The sequence below is a fragment of the Thunnus thynnus genome, chromosome 8 (assembly GCF_963924715.1).
Source record: "Thunnus thynnus chromosome 8, fThuThy2.1, whole genome shotgun sequence".
Taxonomy (NCBI): domain Eukaryota; kingdom Metazoa; phylum Chordata; class Actinopteri; order Scombriformes; family Scombridae; genus Thunnus; species Thunnus thynnus.
In genome coordinates, this window is record NC_089524.1 from 17,624,835 (window position 1) to 17,651,573 (window position 26,739).

Sequence of the window (26,739 nt, forward strand, 5' to 3'; positions counted from 1 at the left end):
GTGGAATGTCCACCAAATTTTGGCTGGGCGCTGAGGTTTGAGGTGGGATGGGGGTTGTCCTCCAGATTTTGGGTGACCACAGTTTCGGTATTACAGGAAGGGCCAGGCATTGGCTGATCTAAAGAGGTGGCACATTTAAATATGTTATATTTTTAGACAAACTAACCCCAGTTAAACAAATAAAACATGTTGCATATAGAAAAAAGGCAGTGTTTTCGAACATAGTAGCTTATAGTCTAAACATACTTTAAAAGTCCTGTAAAAGACATTTGTCTGTGTGAAATCCCTCCAGACCAAGAACTTGCTCAGTCTGGAGAGTTTGCTGCAGTTTCCTCAATGCTATTTAAAGGCTGTTCTTAAGGTGGACCTCTGCCCATTTGAGAAGCTTGTGAAGCATTAAATGATATTTTTGCTTTTGTCCTCTTCAAACCATGCCATATTTTGCAGTCCAAAGGTGTGCGCTTGGAAAAACCAAATGCACACCTTGGGCATGTTTGCGCTATAATATCATTAGCGCAATATCTTTTGTGAATGGGACCTTGAGACAGAACAGAGAGCGGTTGCAAGTGATGCACAATTCATGGTGCTATGAGTGGCTGCAATCTATTCTTTGTGAATTCGCCCTACAGTTTTCTGATGACTTTACCTGCAGCAAATTTCATCAATTTTGACTCACTAAAATCATTAGCAAAATTAATATGCTTCTTAATTAACTTATTTGTGCTAGTTTTGTTATTTATTGATGATCATACATGTTTTTAATTTTTGTTCAATAGAGAAATTACTGATGCCCTTTCATATGTGTACTATACCACAAATTATGAGAAATTGTGTAATATTCATGGCCTTGTCTGTTGCAGCCACCCAACACACTTTGCATGTGTAATTATTATATTCTGCAGGGCCTTGTACCCATTGCTTACTACACTATGCTACTAGCTAATACTTATCAATATAGACTAACAATACAGGTTTATTTTATCTAACAGATGGTCATGCCTACCCATGTTGTTTTGTAGCACCTTTTTAACAGTTCGGTGACTCTCTGTCATGGTGCTATTAGGGACAAAACTTAAGACAGAAAAATACAATGTCTTGTTGGGATTAATGTCATTGTAATGGTCATGGACAGCATTCAAAGGCCTGAAAATTAGCGTTTTGATTTGCTTGCTTTTGAAGACTTAAAACTTTTGTTGGCCTTATTTGAGTTTTGCCCCAAAAGACTTGAAAACAATCCTGGCCTCCCCATAAAGAAACCTGTAACAACTTATGCATCCGTGTGCATCTTATGCATCCCTTGGCTTGTGTGTTGATGAAGAATGCAGCTACTTGTGAGAAGAACTAATATGAATTGCAGGACACACTGATCATCAACACTTTGGATGTACCTTGCCCCTCCAGGTTCCTCTTGGTGCTAAGCCTATCTCTGGGTTGCTTTACTATCAATTGGAAATTGATAGCAAAGCAACCCAGCGTTTCTGCCCAGCGTTTTCACAGCTTGGGCAGTTGCAGGCACCCATTGCCTTTCGCCCCCCTAAATGCAGATGATGTAGATATTTGATGGTGGGTTTTGAAGGAAATTCTTGAAATGAATATGTTTCCATATTGTTAACAATCTAAGAAGGAGGATGTAATGCATTCTTATGACAATGTTTCATGGGTTAGTATAAGATTATTCACAAATCCATTAATAAATTCTGAATCATATCTAATTACACTTGCTTGATGCACAGAATACATGTTCATCATTAACAGGCAGCATCTATCGTGACAGCATGATGGTCTGTTAACAACAGGCCAAAGATAATAAATCCAAAAATTATAAACGTAATCAAATAAATCAGATATTGCAAAACATTATTAATCCCCATGGAGAAAGTGGGACTTTTAGCAGAAAGTGCAATGAAATACAGAACAGAAAAATATTTTAGGACTATGTCAAACATTTGAAGAGTAGAAGGCTGTGTGATGTGATGTGAATAAACAGCACCATCATAACGGCTGTCCAGTAAATACAGTAACAGTGTAGGATGCAAAAGTCAATGAAAAAATAACAGCAGTACAAATAAAGAGGAGGGACCATATTGATACAACTTTGTGCAATTATTTCAACAATATGACCACTGAGCAATTAGCAAACAATATAACATCTATCAACTAACACAAACCACAAACTGTACATATACAAATAGAGTGATAATTGGTGATTTACCTTGATGCACAGAGGAAGTTTTCTCTATGGTTCATCACTCACCACCTGCCCTTTCTTATACAAACCAATTTACTTACTAGTGTATGACACTCTTTTAGCATTTGACATAAAATCGGATGTGAGGAATATCCAAATATCTGAAAGAAACAAACAAGCTTCCTGGAGAATTTAAACTGCAGGAGCAATTGTCTTTCCAGGTAGGCTGCAGTTTGATCTCATTTTTATCTCTTTGAAAAACTATTTTCACAGCATTATGTGTTATCACATTTTACAACACTAATATTACTTTTAGGGGAACTCATGTTTTACAAGGAGATCCTCTGAAATAAGATCCTCTGAAACTGGTGACAAAGGGGTGCATATTTATTTCAGAATTTTATGTACATTATATTATTCAATCTACTTAACAAGCTTGGCAGGTTGAGATTAGGTTATTAATACATGTATTCAGAGCCGCTAAAAGGTTGTATAAGGTCCCTATTAATCAAAATTTCTAGTACTGAAGGAATTTCATGACTGTGAAATAGCAGGAAAATCTGAACATATGAATACATGTACATGAAAGCTTTACCCAACAAAGAATGTTTCCTCTTTTTTTCTTGTTTACTGGGATTTGTGTCAGTCTGGTCAGTCTTGGTAATTAAAGCTCACTAGAAATGCAATAATGAAGCTTTTCCTGGAATGGCCAATGGATTTTGGAGGTCTAACTAAGCAAACAATCTTTAATTAAAGAGGATTTCTATAATTCTGTGTATTTCCCTTGCATGACTTAAAACATTTAATGAGCCTTTTTAAAGAGAAATAAGGTGTAGGAAAAGTCCTAGAGGTACACGTTGCGTTTTCATTTCTCAAATTGAAGACAGTACTCCATAAAATGTGGCCACCCTAATGTTACATGAGAATTTATTTTGTCCTTCAGCAGACTAATAACCATAAGCCATCACTTAGTCATCATTTCAAACAGTTTTTACACTTAAATTAATACTGTAAACAATCATCAACACAAGATAAATCAGACTAGAATCTAGACCAAAATAAAAATGATAAATAAATAATAACAATACATGCAAACAAAAGGAAATGTATCCTTTCCTGTAAAAATGTGCTTGCTTCAGTAGAAGATGAAGATACCCTTCATGCATAGAGGAAGATTTAAGTTATAACATAATTCTAATACTGACATATGTTCATATAATAATAATAATAATAATAATAATAATAATAATAATAATAATAATAATAATAATAATAATAATAATAATAATATAATTGTATATTTCTTGTTTGACTTCATGAAAAAAATGTGCAGATGTGGTGTTCTCTTGCACTTTTTCTCAGTTTGATATTCTGTTGTCACTGATCAATGATAATTGGATTAAATGTTTTTACAGCTTGAAAATAACCTTAATTTCTGAGGGGTGCGATTGTTCATATTTGTCTATTTTCACAAGGGAATATATATTATAGATGTTAACAACATACTATAATATAATATGAGAACCTTGTATGAGAATACGCTGGACTCAGAAAATTCAGGACTGTGTTCTTTTGTTCATCTCACCTTTTTCCTCTCACTTTGACAGGAATTCCAGTATATCTATTGACTTGTATCACAATTTGACAGGTCTAGTGGGTAACAGACATTTTCTTAGACTTAGAGGCTGAATAAGTTTGTAGTCAGATCATAAGACTGTTTTAAAGTCGAGGTAATCCACCAGAAGCTGTCAAAAGGGAAGTAATCTCTTAGCAGGTTATTCTCAGGTTCCTTATTATTCCCAAGGACGAACTTTTCAACAGTTGCATTCCATCTTGAACTCGATATTTTCCTGTAGGAATACAGATCAAAAAATTAGATTAACAAAAAACTGAAAATAAAATCAGAATAAAACAAAATATTGCAATTTATATGGTAGTGTATTTGATATTTGATTCAGAATTCAAATATACAGTAGATCTAAGATCACACCATAAGAATTAAACAGCAAAATACAGGGGTTTGTGTAGTATTGTGAATGTTCCATTACAGCGAGAAGTATACTGAATTATACTGCATTGTAATTGTTGGTTTCAATGCAAAGCACAGAACTACAGCTCGAATCATCAGCTGTGCATGACATGACAAGACACTTAGGCCCGTGTGGTTTTTGAATATGATTCTGCTTCATCCAATGCGCCTGAGTTGTAAATTTCATCGTTTTTGTGTGTCTGTGTATTTTAAAATATGTGTGTATGAGGTAGCAAGGAATGCGTGTCAGCGTCTGAAACACCCTATGGGTCCCTCGAAGTGTCAAGGCGCTCACTGCTGCTAGCATAATTGACTGGAAAGATTTCATTTTCACCGTAAGATGGAGCAAGACAAGAAACTCAAACACCTTGTGGAGTCAAACGTTGCATGGACAAGTTTAGTTCACATTTTATCATGGCCCCAGTGAAACACACACACACACACGTAGAGGCAATTCTTTCTGGTAACTGGCTCCAATTGATTTCTACATTTGTGGAAATCACTGTGGTTGTCCACTCTCTCCACTCCCTTAAAATGTTAATTTAGAGCTATAATGTTTTTACAACATATAGGTAACCTAGAGGAGAGAAAGTGTTTTGCCCATCGGAAGGCACAAATATGAGAGTATTGGAGTGACATTATGACCCAACATGTAGAGGCAAGGAATAAGAAGAAAGTTGGCAGCAGGTCTTATCAGTCCCCCCTGGGGAGAAACCATTGTGAGGTGTTCTTATACTGTAGGCACTATCAGATGCTGCCACTGGTGAGAGAGAGAAAGATTGTGAGGAGATGTGAAAAATCCTCGAACAACTGGCAGGTGAGGTTTTTTTTTCCTGCTATATCTCTCCTATTTGTTTTTGAATGTTCTTTTTGTCCTATGAAATTCTGAAAATAACAGATGCAGTTTTAAAAAATAATTACTGAATCTTTTGAAAACTTTTAATGGTTTTACATTATTTGCAACTTTTTTGTTAGCCACTAAACTATTTGTCCTGTTTTTATTTAAGCAGCATTTATATTTTATTCTTATTTTGAGTGTGTGTGTGTGTGTTTGTGTACATAGGCGTGTGCTGTAAAACACAGTTTAATCATGCCTGCCTGTGAACCTTAATGCAGCGTTTCAGAGCAGCAGCCCAACACACTAAGGCCTGTCTGGGGAGCGTGGACTCCCAACTGCGTCTCACATGAGCAGTCCAGTAAAATTAGTTGATGATTGATCCCACTCTAGTGGGAGTGGAATGTTTTTCTTTTTCTTACTTCTAAATAGATATTGTATTCAAATAGAAGAACAACCATTGACTTTGTAATCCCTGTACAACAGTAGCTGACGAGCAGGAAAAGTCAAGTGTTGTATTTGTCTGTGTGCCACGCTTATCTCCTTTGGTCCCCGCAGGCCTGGCTTGTCAATGTCTGTAGCTTCAAGCTACGCTTAGCTGTCTCTGATATTAAAGAGCACTATCTCTGAGGTGGCCATTTGGGGAGACAGGTTTCTTTTCATTTCAACAAAGACACTCTTTGCCATAATATTCTGAGCATTCTTACTATGTGAAGCTGGATGCACTTTCATCAGAATATAAGATTTGTGCACTCTATCTCTGTGTATATAGATTTCACTCAATACAAATGCCCTTTGTGTAGCTTTATGTAAAATATCCTTTATTGTAGCAGTATTGTAATAAATTGAATTTGCAATATTTTATTTTACTCTCAATATTTTAACCGTTAAAATACATTGAAATTTACAAAAAAATATAATATAATATAAAAAATGAATAGGTACATTCTTAAAATAATCAACCTGATTACACTTAGTTCCAGGCTGAAAAGATTTTAATGAAGGGTTCTAATAATTTTGATGAAATGCAAAGGTTGTTTCAGTCTTTTGAAATCCTGCATTAAAATCAGCTGCCCTGCATGCACCAATTAGGCAGTAATTACAAAAGCATCCAGTTTTATCTCTACTGTCGTGAGTCCGGTGGTCTGTTATGTACTTATTAAAGTGAATTATCTCTGATAATCATTCTAATCGGGGTTCAGCTCATGTTAGCAGGCTTCCTGCTGGGTGCTAATGTCTAATTACACTGGAGCACGTCTTGATGGGAAGGGTGCCCCGCAGCCCTCCAGCTTCATGTTCTGCTATGCCTCTCTATCCTTGTCTAATCACACACTGGACTGTCAAGTACATATCATGGCCAATCACTAATGATAAGCAGCTGATCAAAGCAACCAGAAAGAACCTGATCAAAAAGACTGTGAGATGTGGAGAGGGAGTACATTCCAGTGAGATCATATTTTTCCCCTGAAGATGACCTTGATACCCTGAAGATGAGTCATCCATGCTCTTTGCTGCTGCTGCTGCTGTGTGTGTGTGTGTGTGTGTGTGTGTGTGTGTGTGTGTGTGTGTGAGACTAAATCCTTGCATATGTTTCCGTGTGTGTCCATCCATGTTTATGCACACAGTGTGTACAAACAAGAATGTGTGTGTTTTTCTGGGGCATGTGTGTAGATGTACGCTCTCTACAGGCAATCAATAAATAAGCATATGCACCTATAAAGAGACACATGAAAAACTTGTTAAATATTTTTCATTCAGTTCAGCACCTGCTGACATAAATAAAATGCAATCCCAGAGAAGAAAAAAATATTTTGTATTTCATATATATGTTCTAAAAAGTAATGAGCATTGCAAAAAAAACTGTTTATCTTTATATTTTAGGCAATCCATCATTACCAAGACAGGCGGTGTATATATAGTCTGCATATTAAAAAATATTAAAAATATGAATCTTCCTATAAAAACCTTTGGTCCACGACAGAGATTTGTATTTCCTCTACTGTTGTCTTTCATGAAAATAAATTGAGTGGAAATCCGCTTCTAAGGCTGGTCATTACCAAGGATAGGTAGAGTGATTTCATGGCAGCAGATTGGAAAATGGCCCTTTGTAGCAACTCCATTTACATAGAGAAATGCTGATGGTTCACAATAACAAATGTGCCATAGTCGACAGAGAGCTGCTCTGCCTGTTGTCTTTCACTGACACTTGATAGTAGTGCATGTACAATTATGCATAATGCACTAATGGTGGTTTCTCATAACTGTCAGAGAAGCTGTGGGTAAAGTGTTTCCTTTGCAGACAACTTGATGCTAGGTCTACCGCCGGCACGTTTTGATTTTTGCTGACGCCAGTACCCTTGACAACAAAATAGCATTGTATCAGCTGAACGTCTGCCTCGGCCATCCTTGCAAAGTTATTGAATAAAAAGTTTGAAATTGCTTAGTGAGAATGGACTGTCACAAGTTGTCTGTGCTTATTTCTCAGAAAAAGAAAATCTTAATAGTAAGAATATGAACACACTTCACTATCTGGATGTAAGGTGTTTGCAATTATTCAACATTGTTTTAATTTACGGGGGGTTAAAAATCATTTTTGACAAACTTAAAGGATGATGTTTCTAAAACTGCAGGGAGTGAAGCAGATTTCAGCACAACATTAATGTATTTATGGAGATATATATTTCATGCTGACTAGTCCATAAGGATTACAGCGGGACACATTAATGGGGGGAAGCAACCATTACAACAACAAGCTGATGAAAAATTGATTATGTTTTCTTGTTTAACTCTGTTAACTATGTCAGAAGGTAATTAGTGACAACAACAGTTATACTTTAAATTATACTGAATTGTTCGGAATTCATGTCAGCAATAGAAACATGAGCTCTCCTACACAATATTTTTACTCTGCAATACAATTAAAGTAAGAAATTAGAAATTTTATAACTTTTTCAAGAGCTGCATTTTGAAATATCATTTGCACATTTTAAAATGTGTCAGCAAATACGGTATGTTGATGATCCTTAATATTTCAAATAATTTCAAACCCACTGGGAATGGAGATGTTTCAAACATTGAATACACAGTTTGAAAGAAGGAACAAAAGCAGATTACAGAAGGCCTTACAGTGTAATTTGCAACTGGAGAATTTTATTTGAAACAGTAAAGTAAGGATAATATATATACTTACTGATATAATCTTGGTGTCGTGTATGTATAATTTTTTGTGCTCACTGGGTAAAGCAATAATTTAGATATCTGAGATTTAGAAAGGTTTTTATTTTATGGCTTTTTTTCTCCCGTTTGCTTAGTTATTATCACTCTTACAAAATTATATTCACTTCTGTATTCCATGTGCCAATATCTAAGCAATTTGTAGGTCAAACAGCCTTGAACTCTATTGTAACTCTTACCTCGCTAGTTCTGCTTTGCTGAATCTGAAACTTTGGTGCCAACATGGATCTAATGTAAGAATAAAGTAGCAAGTCTTTTGAATCAAGTCAAAGGTTTGAGTTTCCCTTTCAAAGCTATGTTATGAGACCAGCTCTGGTTGCCACAACTTCTTTTTGTATGCAATGAATGGGGGAAAAAGAAAAAGAAGAAAAAATGTTTTAAGTGTTAAGGAATTCATGTTGCAATAAAAAGGTTTTAATCATTGCCACAGGAATTTGCTTGCCAGTGTCTCATGAAGTCAGCTGTCACACAAAGAGCACTCTGAGTGGCACTGCCACAAAATCACTGAATTAGAAAGAGTATTCCACACACTGTAGTCCTTAGAAGAAAATGTTATTTATTTATTCTGGGCCTCCCCTCGAGTCCATCTCCAAAATCATGCAGCAAAACTCTAGGGGTGTGATGTTTCTCAATAGTTTCCACTCCACTGTTCGCAGTTCAAATGAATTTCTCTGAAGATTTATTCTTCACAGCTAATCACTTGTTACTTGGATCGAATGAATACAGTAAGTCACACTTGCTTGCACTTTACAGAAAAAGAAAATAACTACGACTGAATCATTGTGTGGCGTGAGGTGATTCTCTCCAAAGTGATTGAATTTCAGAGAACCTCCCCAAATGTATAAGCACCTCATTGCTTTTTAATTTAAGATTAACTTTACTTTCTCTGTCTAACTCCAAAGACAAGGGTTTAGTTTGTACTCCCTTTGTCTCCTGGCTGTCTCTTTCTCTCGCTCTCTCACTAATATGTTTTGCTCGTTCAGTGCCATCAGTTAGACGTCTGCCAAGCATCACACGTCGTCAACTTGCTCCCAATGACATCCCACTGTTCTGACCATTGATTGGCAGGTCAAGCAGCGAGCGCAAGCAGGAAATCAATAGCAGAGGACCTCTAGACAGTACAGGGGGAGTCTTCAAGGAACTGGCCCGCTGGTCACTGCCAATCACCAACCACAAAATGTAAGGCCAGCCAGCCATGAACAAAAGCTATCTCCAGGCAGAAACACCAGCTTGGATAGTAGATGGATTTATGTTTAGGGAGAAGTTTCTCCGATAGTCTGAGAGGAGGAGAGAAGGACAGGCAAAGTTTTCTGGAAATATATTTGCATTACTTATGCTCATTCATATGCTAAAACTCAAGTGGGATCTAGGACCTTTGGGATTTGGCATTACCAAATGTAGGCTCTTTATCTTAACATGCAGTTGCACCAGGTCTGACAGTCTAAGCATGACAGAGCAAGCTTATTAGCATCTAGTCAGCCATTTCCAACCAGTGAAAGACATAGGAGATAGAAGCGGAGTATACACAGCTATATTCACCCTCTAGCCTCCTTAAAATATGGCCTGAGGGACCCTTGAGGCTTAGTGGAGTTATGCTTTGTCCTCCTTGGTGATGCTTTTCCCATTTTTCTCAGACACACTGTTGGCTGCTGTTGGCGTATCACCAAAACAAACACTCAACTGACACTGGTAACAATAATTCTGGGGCAGGGTTGGAAATAAAACCAGAAAAGGAAATAAGAAGACTGTAAATTTAGCATTGACACTCAGGTCTGCCTCCTCATCAGAAACAGTGTTGTAGCTTAGGCTCTTAGAGGACATGTAGGAATGTTTGTTTTTTTTTCTTTGCCCAGACAAAACACACTTCTCTTGGAGACATATCTTCATAACTATGAGCTCTTAAAGCCAAGATCACTTTGTGCTTTTTTTTATTGTCCTTCAGTTGCTGAGTGTTAGTTGTGTTCCACCACCATTGCAGTTTTATCCTCAGGCATATGCCTCACAATCAATGACCTTTGAACCCAGTAATTTATTTCACTGGTCAACATATATTAAGATGACTCATTGTGCATAATGTTCAAGGGCGTGAACGTGAAGAATCATTAAAATGAAGAACTCCAGATTTACAGGTTTTTTTATGTTTACACCTTTTATGTCACACTGTTTTTCTTTAAATTTCTGTAGATGCCAAGTTGATGATTTCAGTAGGAGCTTCATTACTGACCAAAATAATGTGCTTCTCATAAATTTTAGCTTTCAGCAAAGCACCCAGGTGCAGACAAATAGTAATTGCATCTTTGTACATAATTTACAGTTGAAAGATCTGAGAAGTTTGTTTGTCATAAGAGAAGTTCACTGCATCGGAGAACAGAAATGCTATGACCTTGCTTCTGGACCCTGGCAGTTGGTGAAACATTTGAACGTGTTTCAACTACTGTCACCTTGGGTCCCTGCCATGCACCTGCCTTTCACAGTGCAGCTGACAAAAAAAAAATACCTTGCATTTCCATGGTAACCACTGGAATTAAAAATGCATCAAAACTTCCCAGTGCAAAAGGAGAATGGCAGGAAAAAGAAGCAATGACAGCAGGCGATAGCGTGTTCTCCAAATGCCTGACAGAAATGTACCACATTACGCCAATGTACAAAACAACCTTTCCCTCGCATACATGCACCAATATCCTAACAATCACATACACACATCCTCACCCTCACCTCACCTGCACACAGAACAATGGAACTGCGCTCAGCATAAATTCTACTGTTGCTGACAATGGCTTCTCGCCAGCCTCTGCCCATCTTTTTATGATCTCTTGTATCTACAGCACATTCCTAATGCTCTGTGGATAGATGTTGTACTCTGAGCTCTTGCCTTCACACTATATTTCAAATGTGGATGTTTGTGAAATGGACTGGAATGAAATGGAAAAAAAAAAGAGCCTGTGTCTTATTTCCACCTCTCACCATCTCCTGCTCTCACTTCAATTTCATTTGCTGCTCTCACTCTCTCCCTGGTGATTAATGATAAAATGTCCAGCATTTGAATTGGTGTCTTCTCTTCGCCCTCAATGACTGCTCAAGACAGAGTGATAATAACAACCACTGAAATGGGTAAATTATACTAAGGACTGAGACAAAGTGGTCTGACTTGGACTCAGGAAGCATGGAAGCCGTTGCTTGGGCCAGTTACAAGGCACTACGTGGAGTGACTACAAGCCTCAATTTCTTACTGAACTCTTCTGCATCTGTTGAGTGTCAGTCAAACTTGATTCTAGCTTTGGATTCTTTGTCCAATATTCCCATCTGTTGAAGTTCTGTATTATTTTGGCTTTGGCGGTGTCAACATCTCTGAAGAGCAACACACTGGTGGTACATGACATCTGTCAAAACACCTGTGCCAAGTGTCTTCTGGTAGCATTGTGATGTGTGTCATTGCAGGTTGATGCATGTCACTGCTTCAAGATATGCCACTGTTCTGTTTCTTATCTTTACTACACATCACTGCTCCAAACAAGCAATCATTTTATCACATTCGCTCCCTACTTGGGCATATTCCAGGTATTGTACTGCAATTACTTATTATGTCTGTATGTCATGTAGGGCTGCATATCAGCACTGATCTCATGATTCGATTTCAGTTCTTGATTCAATTAGATCAGATAAATCTCTTGCTTCCTTTTGTTTTCCTTGAACATTACAGGCTCAATTGACAACACATTTCCCAGTCAACTATGGACTAAGGATTTTCTTCTTGAGCAAATGCAAAAAGACTAAATATGATATATTTTTTAGGCCTACATGCAAAACAGTTGAGCAAGAATAATAAAATACATGCATCGCTAGCAAGGGTTTCATCATTATGCATATTTTAAGAAATAAGTGCCATCCCAGTGTGCAGAGTCTTTTTTTAAGTCTGTTCCTGTCGTAGATGTGATCTCTAGATCCGCTATGAGATAGCCAGAGTCAGCTGACCACCCTGAGTCACGACAGTCCTGTAAACTGCAGCGGGTCTATTGACTGTAACTATTCACGTCACAGTTTATGGACTGTCGTGACTCACGAAGGCTCTTATTGCAGCCATCATCTATGTTACTTTTTTACTTAAAATAAGATTCTTGTGCATGCTATAATAACTTGATTTCCACAAAGTAAACATTTTACGCATCATGCAGCTCTAACTGAACCATTTACAACAAGTAAACACTGTATATACACAACATTAAGTGCACATGTGCATGTTTACTGATTAAAGGTGCAAATGCAAAGATCGATCTCTGGATTTCAAGTTTTAATTATTGATCATTCAAATAAGAATCGTGATTAATCAGAAAATCAATTTTTTTTATCCAGCCCTAATGTCATGTGTGCTCTGGGCATCAAATGACACAATAGTGCTTGATAAAACTGATGTGTTGCCTTCATGAATAATCATAAAGTGACTGCACACTACGCCTGCTTGTGCAGGCATGGCTGTTAAATTTACAAGCATGGAAGTTGCTGTGGTGATTTGCCCAATAAGCTTTTTATATTACTGACAATGGACCTGTATTTTTTTTAATGACAAAATACTGCTGGCTTTTAAAAATATCGCCCAAGTACTAGATTTTTGTTATACCTTTGTGAAGCTGCACACAGTAGGCTAATTGGAAAATAGCTGTAGCATCAACTTTTCTGCATTAAGCTATTAACCATGTCAAACAGCAATAACAATAGCTGTTTAATTGTGGGCGTGGTGGGAAGGGCACTTCATCCTCCCAGTACCATTTCATTAATCTTTATGGTACAGATGTCCTGAGCCACCTCTAAGGATCTGTATCAGGGACAATCCAGGCAGATTCTTAAGGATTGACTAAAATAAACCCCGTCAAATGCCGATCCTTTCTTTACTGTCCTGTACTGTGTTAGTGCACCCCAGCCTGCTGCTCTCTTTTATGACAGCCAGGTTCTACTGTCACTGAAAATGCAAGTGAAAATCAGAGCTAACAAATCTGTTATCAAATCTCATCATTCATCTGTCCTTCATGTTACAAAACATTCTGGTAGCAGCCTCTCAGTTTTAGTAGGTACTGAGTGTTGTTTTCCCTGGTTAAAATGTCAATGCTCACTGACAGGTCGTTTCAGTTGTTGCTAATCAACGTTTAATCCATGAGTAACTTGATGATATGGCAAATCAATATCAAAATTTTAAGATAATCAGTTTAATAGTTTTGAACCAGGACCTTCAGTATTTAGATCAATAGTGAATCAATCGTGAAAAGTACACAGAGCATCTTTGGCACAGACATTTATCTGTGGGTGAGTTAAATTCTGCCCTATCTCATTTTCAAGTTGTTACTTGAGTGTGTACTGGGCAGCTGTGCCATCTAGGTAAATATAAGTACTGGATCAGACTTTGTATCAGCAGATACTCAGGACTGCAGGCAAAACCCCTGATTGGGACATTCTTACTTTTTTATTTTGCCCAAACTCTTAAACACAATCTGTTTTTCTCACATTTTTTATTCGTCTATTCTACTTATTGTCTGAACACTGCCTTTTGAAACAAAGCATTTGTCATGAGTTCCTGTGGCATGATTTGTCTGTCATGCGCAAGATTATCTGTGACACAGCTTGAAATAATGCATACCATAAAACCAGAAATCCGTATAATGAAGCTTATTGATTCCAAATGCTCTTTGTATGCACATGTTTCATGTATAAACGATAATTGAATTGTTTCCACTGTTCGAAATAAATCAAAATAAGTAAATTAATAAAAGAGTAAGACATACTGTAGCAATTATCATCCAAGAATTAATCATAACAATCTTTGCTGGTTTACCATCTTTGTTGGTTACAGATTTCACACATTGGTAAAACATTACATGTCACTAATTGGCTTAATTTACCTTTAAGTGGGGTTTTATTTCTGAGAGAAAATGGCAGCTGTGTAATCAAAACCATCGCATGCACGGAAATGCAATGTCGTAAATTTAACTCAACCCCTTTAACTGCCGCTTCTTTAAAAGCAGCTTTATAGAGTACAAAGACACATTATGACTCAGAGCATATGTAGAGACTGGAAAAAAGGACAGTTGTACACACAATACAAAGCATTTGTTTGTCCTCATTTGAGTAGTAAGGTATAATTTCAAACAAACAGTGTTTTTTTTTTCATTTTGCTCGTTGCTCATGCTCATGCATGAAAGCACATCATGTTTAAAATGACAATAACAATTGACAATAGGATTGGTGTAGTAGTTATAGTGGTAACAAGTTTATACAGCCCACACTGTTACCCAGTTTACTTTTTAATTCCACCAAAACTGAAAATCAGTGAGCACATCTTGAATCTTTGTTTCCTTGTCTGGCATCTAGAACAATGTTCAATGTCCATTTCCACAGCTCAGGGTCAGAAGATCACCCGACAAAAAAAAACAGTCATTCCTCATCTCCTTTACAAGGGAGGCGACATCATCAACTCCCAAACTCCATGTTGACAAGCCAGGGACTTCTCAGACAACCGGTGTGCTGACAGGCCAGTGTTTTGGCACTCTGGTCCAGAGATACCCCTCCTCTTTGCCTTCGCTTCAGCGTGGAAGCCACATGTCATGGGTCAAGCAGAAGAAAATACTTCACTGCTTGTTATTCCTCTCTGCTGCCGCTCGGAAAGGATCTGTTGAGAGACAGATGAGCCTGTCTTCATGAATTGAACGACAGACGGTTTATAAAGTACTTCAGCCTTTGCCAGTACCTGTGTTTATTTTACCGCCACTCTTTGCCTTGGGGACACAACTTGAAAATATTAAATGACTGAGTTTAAAGTTACAGCTCGTGGACAAACCTTCCCAGGAGCACAACAGAATAATGAAATACCAACATTCATCTTGTTGTCCCCGCCTGCCTGAAATGGTCACCTTATCAACAAAACTAAGGAAGTGTCAGTGTACTGAGAGGTTTCACAACATCAAAATCATGAAAAATGATACACCCAATCTTAGACCCTTGAAAAAATTCAACTTTGTAAATTAAAATTATTAGAGCTGCAACTAACAATTATTTTCCTTATCAATTATCAATTATCTTCTCTATTCATCATTTTCTCTGTAAGTGTCAGAAAATAATGAAAATTGTCCATCACAATTTCCCAGAGACCATGGTGATGTCCTTAAATTGTGTTTTTGGGCTGTTGGTTGGATAAAACAAGCATAGATATTTGATTTACTATCAAGTATCAAATCCTCATGTCTGACTGGCTGTATCAGTAGTTGCTGATACATTTTCTTTCAATTAATCAGCTAATAGTTTCAGCTTTAAAACTTAAGGCAAAAAACAGAGGGCTGAAACATATGCATAAATGCCTCGTATAGAGTATCTTAACTTGTATACTGTTAATGCTGTTCAACATTGTCATTATTCTAATAAAAATGATTTTTAACATCGATTAAATATTATGTAATGATGTTATGTGATTATAATGTGTTAAGATGTGTCACAACAATTGCAATACTAGTGCACTGTTAAAGAGCAACTTGATTAAAAGTGTTGGCAAATAGTTTCTGCAACTTAATTGGCTATGTTTATTAATAAGTAAGTCAAAAAGCATTGATTTTGACAGTGGAGGGTGAGCTTCTTGCTGTGCGATAGCTAGACCTCTTGCTGTTTTCTGCAAGCAGGACTCTTGCTGTGTAGAAGTGATTGCAACATATCCTTCTGATTACTGTCAGCGAATGTTATTAGGTGTTTTCTGATTGGGCTTGCATCGGCTGCAGGGTTCACTCTACAGGCTTCATGGGAATATGCAAAGTGCTTTGGCAAGTAAACCTCCATCTTAAATACAATGCAGCCATCGCTACTGCTTTTGTGGGCATAATTTGACACAGATGCTGGGGCTGTCACAAAGGCAGTGGAAAACACATTAGCAATGGAAAAGCCAGCATGTCCCTTTGCCCAAAGACAAAGCTGTTTGAGGATTGTGGTGTAACCACCAAAGGATGCCACTTGATTTTTCTCAATAGCGTTGCCTAGTTTTCCTCAGTCTTGAAAATGCCTTTCCTTGTGTGAGTATGGACTCACTGGAAAGCATATGTTGTTGGACACCCTTTAATAATATGATATTTTGGAGAATCATATTCATTTTTTTGGTGGGAGGGGGGTTGATGCCTTGGTGTTAATCCCCTTGTCAAGCTCCGGGAGGTTCCCCTACCACAAAAAAGTCTTGTCTAAGAAAGCAAAATCCAGCGTCCCTTCTCTCTCCTCCACATTACTTAGCAATAAAATACTAGCATCCACTATTTGCAGCTTTCATCTCACTATATCTTTAGCAATAAGGCAAGCCAAGAAGGGGGATATACAATATCATCCCAGTCTGCCTCTCCAATGTTGTTCCACATCCACAATTCTCAGAGGATTACATGCACACTGAAGTATATACATGAAGCCTTCAGCAGATATTTTCATTCCTTTGTACTCTTTGTATGAGTGAGTGTGTGTGTGTGTGTGTGTGTGTGTGTGTGTGTGTGTGTGTGTGTGTTTCCCATTATTCAAATACTTGGCTAGTATTCCTGCACGTTAAACCCAGACGCAACATTCACACATTAAAGAGGGATAGCATGCTGCATGTTGGCATTATTGGTGCTTGATAAACAATCATAACTCTACCTGAACCTGTAATGGTATTACACAGGATATTACGGCACTAACAAATTCAAATACATGTCTACACCATCGTCTCATCTATCCAGTTTCTTTTCACTTCCTAGACGTAATGCTGGTCATTCAATCTGAAAGCAATTTAGTCCATTAGCTTGACGTTTAGAAGGCCAACTAAACCATGTGCATCTACTCTCCAGCCTTCATACGGAACTAATTTGTTTGTTAATAATGCGGGCAGTGTTTCTCAATGTTGGAAACAGAGCATTTCTTACAATAATGCAAACAACAACAGGATGTATGCAGGGATTGGGTAAATGCTCATTGAGCAGAAGGAAGCATTTACGGAGATCTCTTCGAGGGTTAATTGGCCGGGTTATATTCAACACTGTAAGCTCTTTAATTAGTAAGGTTCTTACTCTGTTGAGTTATTGTTTTAAGATACCATGAACTTCAGCAGGGGTGTATGCAGTTGGAAAGACTTTACTCAAACACAGAGATTCTTTGAAGAATCCACTCCATGAGTATGTTTTTAAAATTTTTGCATTGAGAGTTTTAAAGAGCAACAGTGGTAAAGTGTAGTTTTGCCTCCCACCATGGACTAGTGCATTAGTTCTTGTACTAATGTACTTGTACTACTTGCAGTGCTTGTGACCCCTTAAAGCAAAGAGATGGCCCCCATGTGGATATGAGCTGTGAGTAGTTCAGTTATGTGAGTGTGAGCAAGTGTTTCATTTGAATGCTTTTCAAAAGCCAGCAGAGAAAACCTTATTAAACATTTCACAAAAAGGCAGAAATTGGAGAAAATTTTTTTTAAAAATCTGTGTAAGTGACATGTTTTATCTTGGGATGTCTTGGTGATTCTGTTTTTTTTTTTTTTTTGTGAAAAAAACACACAAAGAGCCAGAAAACTTCTTAAGATGATTTGAAGTAAAGAGAGGGTGTGAAATTAATTGGCAACTCTGCTAAATAAGCATCCAGTAATTGGCATAGCCCCAGTGATTGGCATTTGTCATTAGGGTTATCGTCTTGTCTTCCCAAGAAAACATCCAGCTTTATTTTATTTAATCAGTGAAAATCATCAAAATATTTTTGCCAACCACTGCTTACACCACAGTCAGTGAACATTTTAATGACTTCATGCTAGCTTAACGAAAACTGATCCCAATTATTGCACTTTTGATTTGAGACCTCCCGTACTCAGGGGTTATTAAACTGAAGTGTTTTCTTGCCATTTTATCCACTTAACAGTGGCAGTGAACCAGTGTATATGGATTTGATGATCATCTCTATTAAATGTGAGGTTGTGATGAAGAAGAAAAAAAGAGATTTTCAGTATTCCCTAAGTGACCAGAAGATTGTAATATTGTGGCATAAAAAATGGATGTTGCATTTGAGAATGAAGAAGACTATACAGTATATACTTGTTTTCTACTTTAATGTAACCACAAAATCGAACATCAAACAATGTAAAGCATTTAGCCTCAATATCTGCATATGATCTGTGTGCTCTGTTCTGTATGTGAAGAATGTTTCTGTGCCAGACACACTTGAAGCTTTCAGGTAAGGAGTCATCAATCACTGGCCCACTTCTGACATTAACTTTTTTGTCAATGCCACTGTCTCCAGTTTGTCTGCAGACTGAAAGATTTGAGAGGCACTCTTTATTTGCACGCTTTTAACTCCGCCCAGCTGGGGTAATGGAGCTGGTTGTGTGCAAGCAATTAATGCAACCACAATGCCAAAAGTGGTGATTTGTCATACACCGGTGATACATAATCATTATATGGAATGTAACGCTCCTAAACTGCCCAGCCTCAGTTGATGTTGTGATTGTGTCTTTCCTCGGATGTCTACGGTCTTGCCTAGTACTCCCATTTCCATATGCACAGCCAAAGACACACACAGACACAAGCAAAAAATGCACACAGTGTTTCCTTGAGTTTCTATTTTATTGCGTTCTATTATCTATGATTTCATCTATGGTTACTTTTGTGCAAAGCAATATGGCAAAAAATGGCCCTTCACAAATATACTTAACCCCTTTAACTCTCTGTCAAACACTGCTAGTATTTCCTGGTAACTGCATGGTATATGAATGGCTATTGCATGTTGTTGTGTAGTTCCCGCTTGTCATTTGTTTTGACTTTATAAGAAACAGTGCAGCCAATTTATCGTACCTCTAATTTTAACTCCCTGGACTCTCTAGCTCCTGTCTACTCTTGCCCTTAATATGAAGGCATTTCAATAGCAGTGAAGCCCCTAGGCTGACAGCCATGAGATTAGTATGAATGTATTACCCCCTTGGGTGCCATAGCCTGTAATAAGTTCCCCATTAATCGTATCCGTTGGGGAAAATTTGTTTAGGCCTTAATTACATATCATTAAAATTGGTCTTGATTCTCTGAGATTTAAGCTCAGAATTAGACTGCACATTTTATGCTTTCTTTGCCTTTGGCCAATCTGCAAATTTATATTATTTTGCTTCCTCCACCGGTGTGATTTCTCTTGGCCTCAATGATTGCTCTAATGTTTTCCTGTTCCTTGAAACACACTTGTTTTCACTGGCATTTAAATTAATAATTTTATAGTTCTGGCTTTGTTTGTGTCTGTATTTTGCATTTAGTCTTATTTTTATGTTTCCTTTGTCTCTTGTTGCAAAGCTCTTTGAATGGTTTTGAAATGTGCTACATAAACAGTGTGCTTACTGTGGATAGGAACCCCTCAGCGATATAAGCTAGATTCTTGTTTCAAGTGCAAGACTATCATTCACCATGGAACGGTGAGGTTTGTCAAGCCCAGTTAGTCCGCACATAACATGTCTTAAATGGAGGCTTAAATTTCATACTGTTGTCTTCAGGGGGAATTTCTGTTTACACTACTGGAGCTTTAAGCAGAATCGTGGTTGTCTTTAAATCCCTTTCCTCGATTTGCCAAAGCACTCTGAAGTCAACTGCCAGCAATGAAGTTCTCATATGACTTTGGCTGAAATGTGCAGTTGAAGAGCTGGTGACCTCTAACAGTTTCGCATGACTACTAATCCATTTCAAACGATATCCAGAATATTCTACTTGGAAAACCGTCCAGTATTGTAGGGTTCCATAATGGTCATCACAAAGGTCCTTTATAGTTTTTCTGTGTTTACATCCAAGAGACAAAGCTGAATGCTTGTCTTGGATTACAATAATTTGATAACAATATGGTTAAACCGATCAGATTTAATTTTAAGATTAGTACTTTTAACTTTTTTTTTTTTTCCTCCAGGACAAAAACAAGACTAAATCAGAATAAGAAGTAGTAGTAGTATATTTATAGTATACATGTTTCATCAATGAATAAAAACTCAACAATAATGTGACAAATGGACGAATTAATTAATGTGTTAATGAAAAGTCTTATTCAGTGACCTGCATGCATCTGTAGAATCACAAACTGTAGCTCCTGATTAATAAAACAGTATCATCCACCTCCCCAAAAATATCTGATGATCAGAATTTAACTGAGCTGCTTGACCTGTTGCACTACCATTAATAAGAAGCATGATGCATTCAGTAACATTATGTCTTTGTCCAGAGATATAGGCATAGTTTGCAAGATGGTTGGTTAGTACTAACTAAAGTCAGTAGCCATCTCTCAATCTGGTTGTTTAATCCTCTCACTCGCTACCTAGTCATGACTTGTGATAGAACAGACTGCGGACCTCGATGTTGCAAGATAAGATGGCTGATCTGATTGTCATTGCAGTCGAGGCAGAGAGGAGCCAGGAAGTGAACTTGGAGAGAGTTAGGGCTTCCTTTTGGAGTCTTGCAGACAGACGTTAAAGTATGTGTAAAGGAAAATCAGAAATTTCCCTTTAAACACATTATACATGTTAGAAAATAATTTTTTAAAACATGTGAAAAGACTGAACCATGTAGTACTGAACTGTGGAGTTAGAGTGTTAAACTGTTTTTCAACATTTCTGTGTTTTTTTTTGGGCGAGCCTGAAGTGGTGGCTCGATGACATAGAGGGGTTACTAGTATGACCCCTCCCCCACTATATAAACACTAAAGTGCACGTACTCATAGTTACTATTTTTACACCAGTAGTTTTACAAACTTTCATCAGAGACAACTGGGATTCACTTTAGATAATCCTCTGTCACTGCTGAATGCAGCCATTTTCAGTCAACATTAGCACTCAGTTATTTTAAAACCAACTGTAGCGTCCGTTGACAGGTGGAGCCGCCAGCAGCTTCAGCCCCGGCTGTGCAGCTGGGAGGATGGGTAGAGTCAATGGACGCAGCGCTGGCAGTGGCCGACACCCGCTGCCATCCACAGCTTCGGCTTCAACACCGGCTGTGCAGCTTGGAGGTCCCCGGCCAGAGGGAGAGCATTTGCAGCACTTCACCAAAAAGCACAGCATAAGAGGCTTCTGCTCCAAGGGTGTTGGTCACGATGAAGCCACTTTTCAGCAGAGAAGTGAGTAACGTTAAGTGCACCAAACAAAAAATGACAATTTAACATAACAATGATTGGTGATGGATCACTTGTTACCTAGTCATTTAAGTTACATTTTTACTGAAACAAGTCCACATTAACCTAACAGGTGCCAAATTAAAATATTTTTAAAATATCATCCATGTTTTTGCCTTACACCTACAAACAAGGCCTATTTTAAATTGCGTATTTTTATGTGGGAGTTTGGTATGAGCGTTCAGTTAGACACGACCTAGTGTTTCAGAGCAGAGAATACTGCTTATGTTTCCATGGTTTTGAAACCTAATTTTATATACTTGGCAATTTTTTAATCATTCAAATTTGTCCGGGTGGTTAATTACACATTTTTCTGTGGTGTGACAAACTCAGAACACATTTATTATTGCTTTACACAGACTTTAAGATAGGCATAAGGATACTGCACTTGGCTATAGCTTCCCCCGTCTCTCTCTCTGTAGTTATATCAGTGTGTATAGGTGTGGTTACAGGTTATATGTACTTAGTCTAGTGGTGATGATGGATCTTTCAAGGAGGCTGAGTAGTTTGGAAAATAGGTTACTACTGCTCAGTCTGAGCTTTTACTGGCAATGGAGTAGACACTGCTATGTGATGTCAGCAAAGTCTCATCTGTACTCATGCTGCTTCCTGTGCACTGTGTTTGAAAATACAGCCATTACCATGTTGGCAGGTTCCTTTCATCTGTGGCTTTATTATCTATATTCTTCTTGTAGAGGGTAGTGTAGAGGTGAGTGAATAAGTGTCATTTTCAATAACCATAACAGCACAAATAATTGACATGAAAACCTCTAAATGAATATACAGCATTTACACTAATATAACATGGGAGATTACTGAGCTGCAAAAATTGATTTAGTGAAGTTTTAAAATAATCCCCCCAAAGTCTTTGAATATAAAGGTCAAATTGCAGAAAATTGCATCATTATTTTCTTTTTTCTTTTTTTCTGGGGAAGGACCTCCATCCCCTCCGCTCTAATTGTGCCCCCCCCCCCCCCCCCCCCCCCATCTCCTCACCCCCAGAATTTTGGCTTGTATGCTTCCCCTGTCTCTGTCAGTAATGTTCTCTGACATTACCAGTTGTGGGAAGAAACAGATGTGTTGATTAACTTAATCTACAATCCCTTAAACAATAGACAAGAAATGGCAACAAAACAGCTGGGACAAGCTATGAAAACATGCAGGCAGTAAGCCAACATCAATAAAAAGGTAAGCTAATGTAACATTATCAAGTGCTGTGGATGTGGATGTACTGTTAATGTTACTTTCAGCTATCGTGGGTTTTGCTATCAAGAAATTCCAGGATTAATGTCGGTGGTCAGCCATCTAAATCTTCCTCTAGATGTTCACCAAAGAAATATCACTACGTTATCCAATGATTTAGCTTCTTCTCTAAATCTAAACCCAGACAATTAATTTTAGTGAACAGTACAAGTGAGTGAATCCAGCTTCAGATTGATCAGCTGCTCTGCAATGGAGAAAACAGGTATAGTAGCTGTGTTAATGCTGGGTGAGCAGAGATGACGGAGAGTGAGCAGCTCTCAGTTTGGAAAACAATGTATATAAATAATAGCTGGATGTACTAAGGAGAGTTACTCAGTTATAGGTGTTGACGAGAACAACACTTATAACCATGGTAACTGTACACAACAAATATGGCAACAAAAATTTAACTAAAATGTCTTTAGTTTTTGTAGACTAAAACTAACAAAACTCAAATTACTAAAATTTGATAACTAATATACAGTACATTTCCCTCAAATTTAAACTAAACCAAAATCAGGTGCCAAAATCAACACTGCTGCCAATAGGAAGAAGTCTCTGAAAGTAATTAGATGAAAGTGCCTCTAGAAATGATGATGACTCAGTGTTTGTTCATGACTTGTAACTTAATCAAATCCGCCTGACAAAATCATGTCCTCTCAGAAGATGTCAAGTAAGTGACTCATAACGTAACATGCTCTCTATTATGTAGACATCATTAGGCAGTCTTAACTGGGCTTCTCATTTGTTGCATGTTTCTGGCTGGATGCGTGTTAATGAATGAATCATGAACATCAAGTTTTGCATGCCCGTTCACAAGGTTTACACGTCTTCGCCTCAACTAGCAGAGTTTGGAGTCACCATATGTTAGCGTCATAACTGCCTGTTATTATTATTATTATCATTAGAGGGTGCAATTTTATATACTGAATAACTACATATGTACATTTCGAAATTATCATTTATGATTTCCATTTACATTGCATTCTGCATTTTAGCTCTGTCTTAAGTTAAAAATGTGTTGTCTTGTGTCAGATTGTTTGTCAGACATCAGGTTTTGTGACTGTAATGGTTTCACAAAATGAGCCCAAGAAAGGTGTTGATTTAATCCAAGTCCTGCCGGGCGACAGGTCAAATGTCTATTGTTTTAATGTCAGCGGTACAGTGACACTGTACCAGTACATGTAATGATAGCTTCAGCTCAGCTGTCACAAGATTTTCTCTTTAAAATGTTTCATGCAAAGAGACTAGAGTAGTGGTCCCTGAAATAAAACAGGTTTAAAAAATTGACAGGCATTTATTTTAGCAATAAGGTTGTTGAAAACAACAATAGTGTAACTTTGTTACATACGGTTTTCTGTGGCAGAAAAAGATAATCAATTAATGTAGAGTTTTATTTAAAAGAAATAGATATTTCCTTCTCAACTACAATATTCTAATTTTAGGATATTAAAGATAGGGTACCTGAAATAAATGTTCAGTATTTCACAGTGTTGACTTCTTTGAGTCTTAAATATTCCCTGATTTACAGATAGATAACTTGTGATTGAATAAAAACGAAAGGTGTCCAGAATTAGGGAATCAGTATCTTGGGTTTAAATTTTTCATCCCACATGTTACCCTTGTGCTGAAACGAATAACCTTTTACCTTGAATTACAAGTAACCTGAGTCAAGCTGTGAAGAAGATTATAGCAGCTGAAGTTTCTCTTAATTGTTATCTATGGCAACAGGGATGCCTAGTTATATAGTATCAAAGCTGCATATAAGCAGCTTAACTGATCAAATGAGACTTTAAGCAGAATATGGTCAAGGGATTTGCTACCCCATCCATTTAAATGCAGCCAATAACAACACCTGCAATACCTGCAGCACATAATGTTTACATTTCCTGATAGCATTTAGCATGAGAGGAGCCCTCAGACAGGAAGACTGTTCAGATAACGAGCTGTCAGCGGTAACCTTTTCACAGCTTCATTCCCCAACACAGACCACCTGTAGAGCAGTGGATGTTTTCTTGGCAATGTATTGTGCTTTATTAAAGATCCAGGGCAGAGCTATCATGCCTTTTATTTGGCTGTTTAGATGCCTTGTTTCCAGGAAAAAGACACACAATTTAAAACTGAGAATGTTTCACAAGTCTCTACAAAGAAATGGTGATAATTTTGACTTTTTTAACATGACCTGGACAGGATTAAGGGTTATTTATATTGGCTCGCTACATCGTCTGCTTCTCCAGTTAGAAACCTGGGAATGGCAACAGTTCATTGGTGCAATCTGACTCGATATGCCGATGATTTATCAGACCTCTGGGACCATTTGGGCTTGTAAAACATGAGGTGAAGCCAAGACCATTAAGCTATGTAATCAGCCATGGTCAGCCTGATACAACACTCTCTACTTCAATACATTCATGGTCCAAGGACCAAAGCACATACTTATTGGTTGTTACTACTGTTCTTCAATGTTTTTCTTCTGTTTGTCTGACCAATTATTTCCTCTTTTCAAAGGCTTAGTGTATGCCCCATTGGTACAAATCGAGCATGTGTGGGAACCAAAAAGTTCTCCACAAAGCACTTTTTTAAATGCATTTCCTCTCATTGGATTTAATGGTGTTGTTTCAGTGTAATAACACAGCACAAGAGACATTTTATGTCTAAGCAACATTATGTTCACCACATGTGATTATTCCACATACTCCTGCTTGAAAAACATTATCTTCTCCAATAACAACAGCTAAATACACCTTCTAAAATACTCCTTAGCTTCCATCAGAGCTAAACACGTGGAAAACGGTTCACTGGTTCAGACTTAGTTATTATTCACATGGACTGGTTCACCAGTATAAGAGGCTGTTCCATAAACTTTTCTCCAAGATGGATTGTATTTACTGATTTTCCCTAATGATGTCTCTCAGGGAGACTGTCGTATTTGTAAGCAGCTAAAGGGGAGACACTTCAGTGTAGGCATGAGTTTTTTTAAGGTTCATTACAGTAACATAATGGTTTAACTTTTGTGGAGAAACGTCAAGGCAATGGTAATTTGTCCAATAAGTTTTCATCTTGCCATACAAGATTAATTTCCATATCCCATAGTATTTCCCTAAAGACTTTTCTTTTCAGTAAGCAAGCTGTAGGTCATAAAGGTATCGCGCTAGACTAGAAAAAAAGAAAAACCTGAAGCACAGACCATACCTGTATGTGAGACACTCAGACATGTCCTTCCCAACAACTTTTATAGAACTGCTTTCATTTTAGTCAAAGGAAAAACTAGGTCTTCAACAAAGTTTCACCATTTGCATTTGATGCATACACTTTATAATCCTCACCCTGATTATTAGTTTATCCTTCATTGTAAGACTGACCCTATAGCTCTGAAACTGAATATACACATACTGGTTATCACACAACAGTATTACTAGAAACTCTGTGTATTTGTTTATGTGCATGTAATAAAAGTAGTTGTGTGAATGCTGAAGTATACATTTACACCGCAACCGTAACATATGATCCATTACGTCGTCTGATTAGACAGCTGTATTAATAAAACAGAAGCATATCTGTTCCATCAGAAGTGCATCAGATGGACAACAAAAAAGTGTGACTGACATGCCTCTAGTGTATTCAAGCTTTTAGTCTTTTGGTTGCAGTGTGTGAATAAGGTGACAGACAGTACGAGTGGGCTTACAAGACCTGAACATTTCACAGTTTTATGTCTTTTGGAAATGTCCATAAAACTTTAAACTAACAATTCATGTGGTTATTGTGAAACACATATATTTTATTTAAGTCAATATTTTTATAAGACATTTTAAAACAAAATTATTGCATGCAATACCTTACAGGTACAACTAAATATATTCTCCCAAACTGCAATTTTAAGGCAATGCTGCTAAAACCAGGATTTCTGTATCAAGACATCAAAGCATAACTGTTTTGTGTGAGGGATGAATCTTATTTAGAAACCCTGATGAAACTCAGGAGAAATGAAAATGTTCTACATCCTTGATCCATCCTTCAGTGCAATTTTAGCATTAGGTTGCTTCATAATAATATAATTATTTGTTA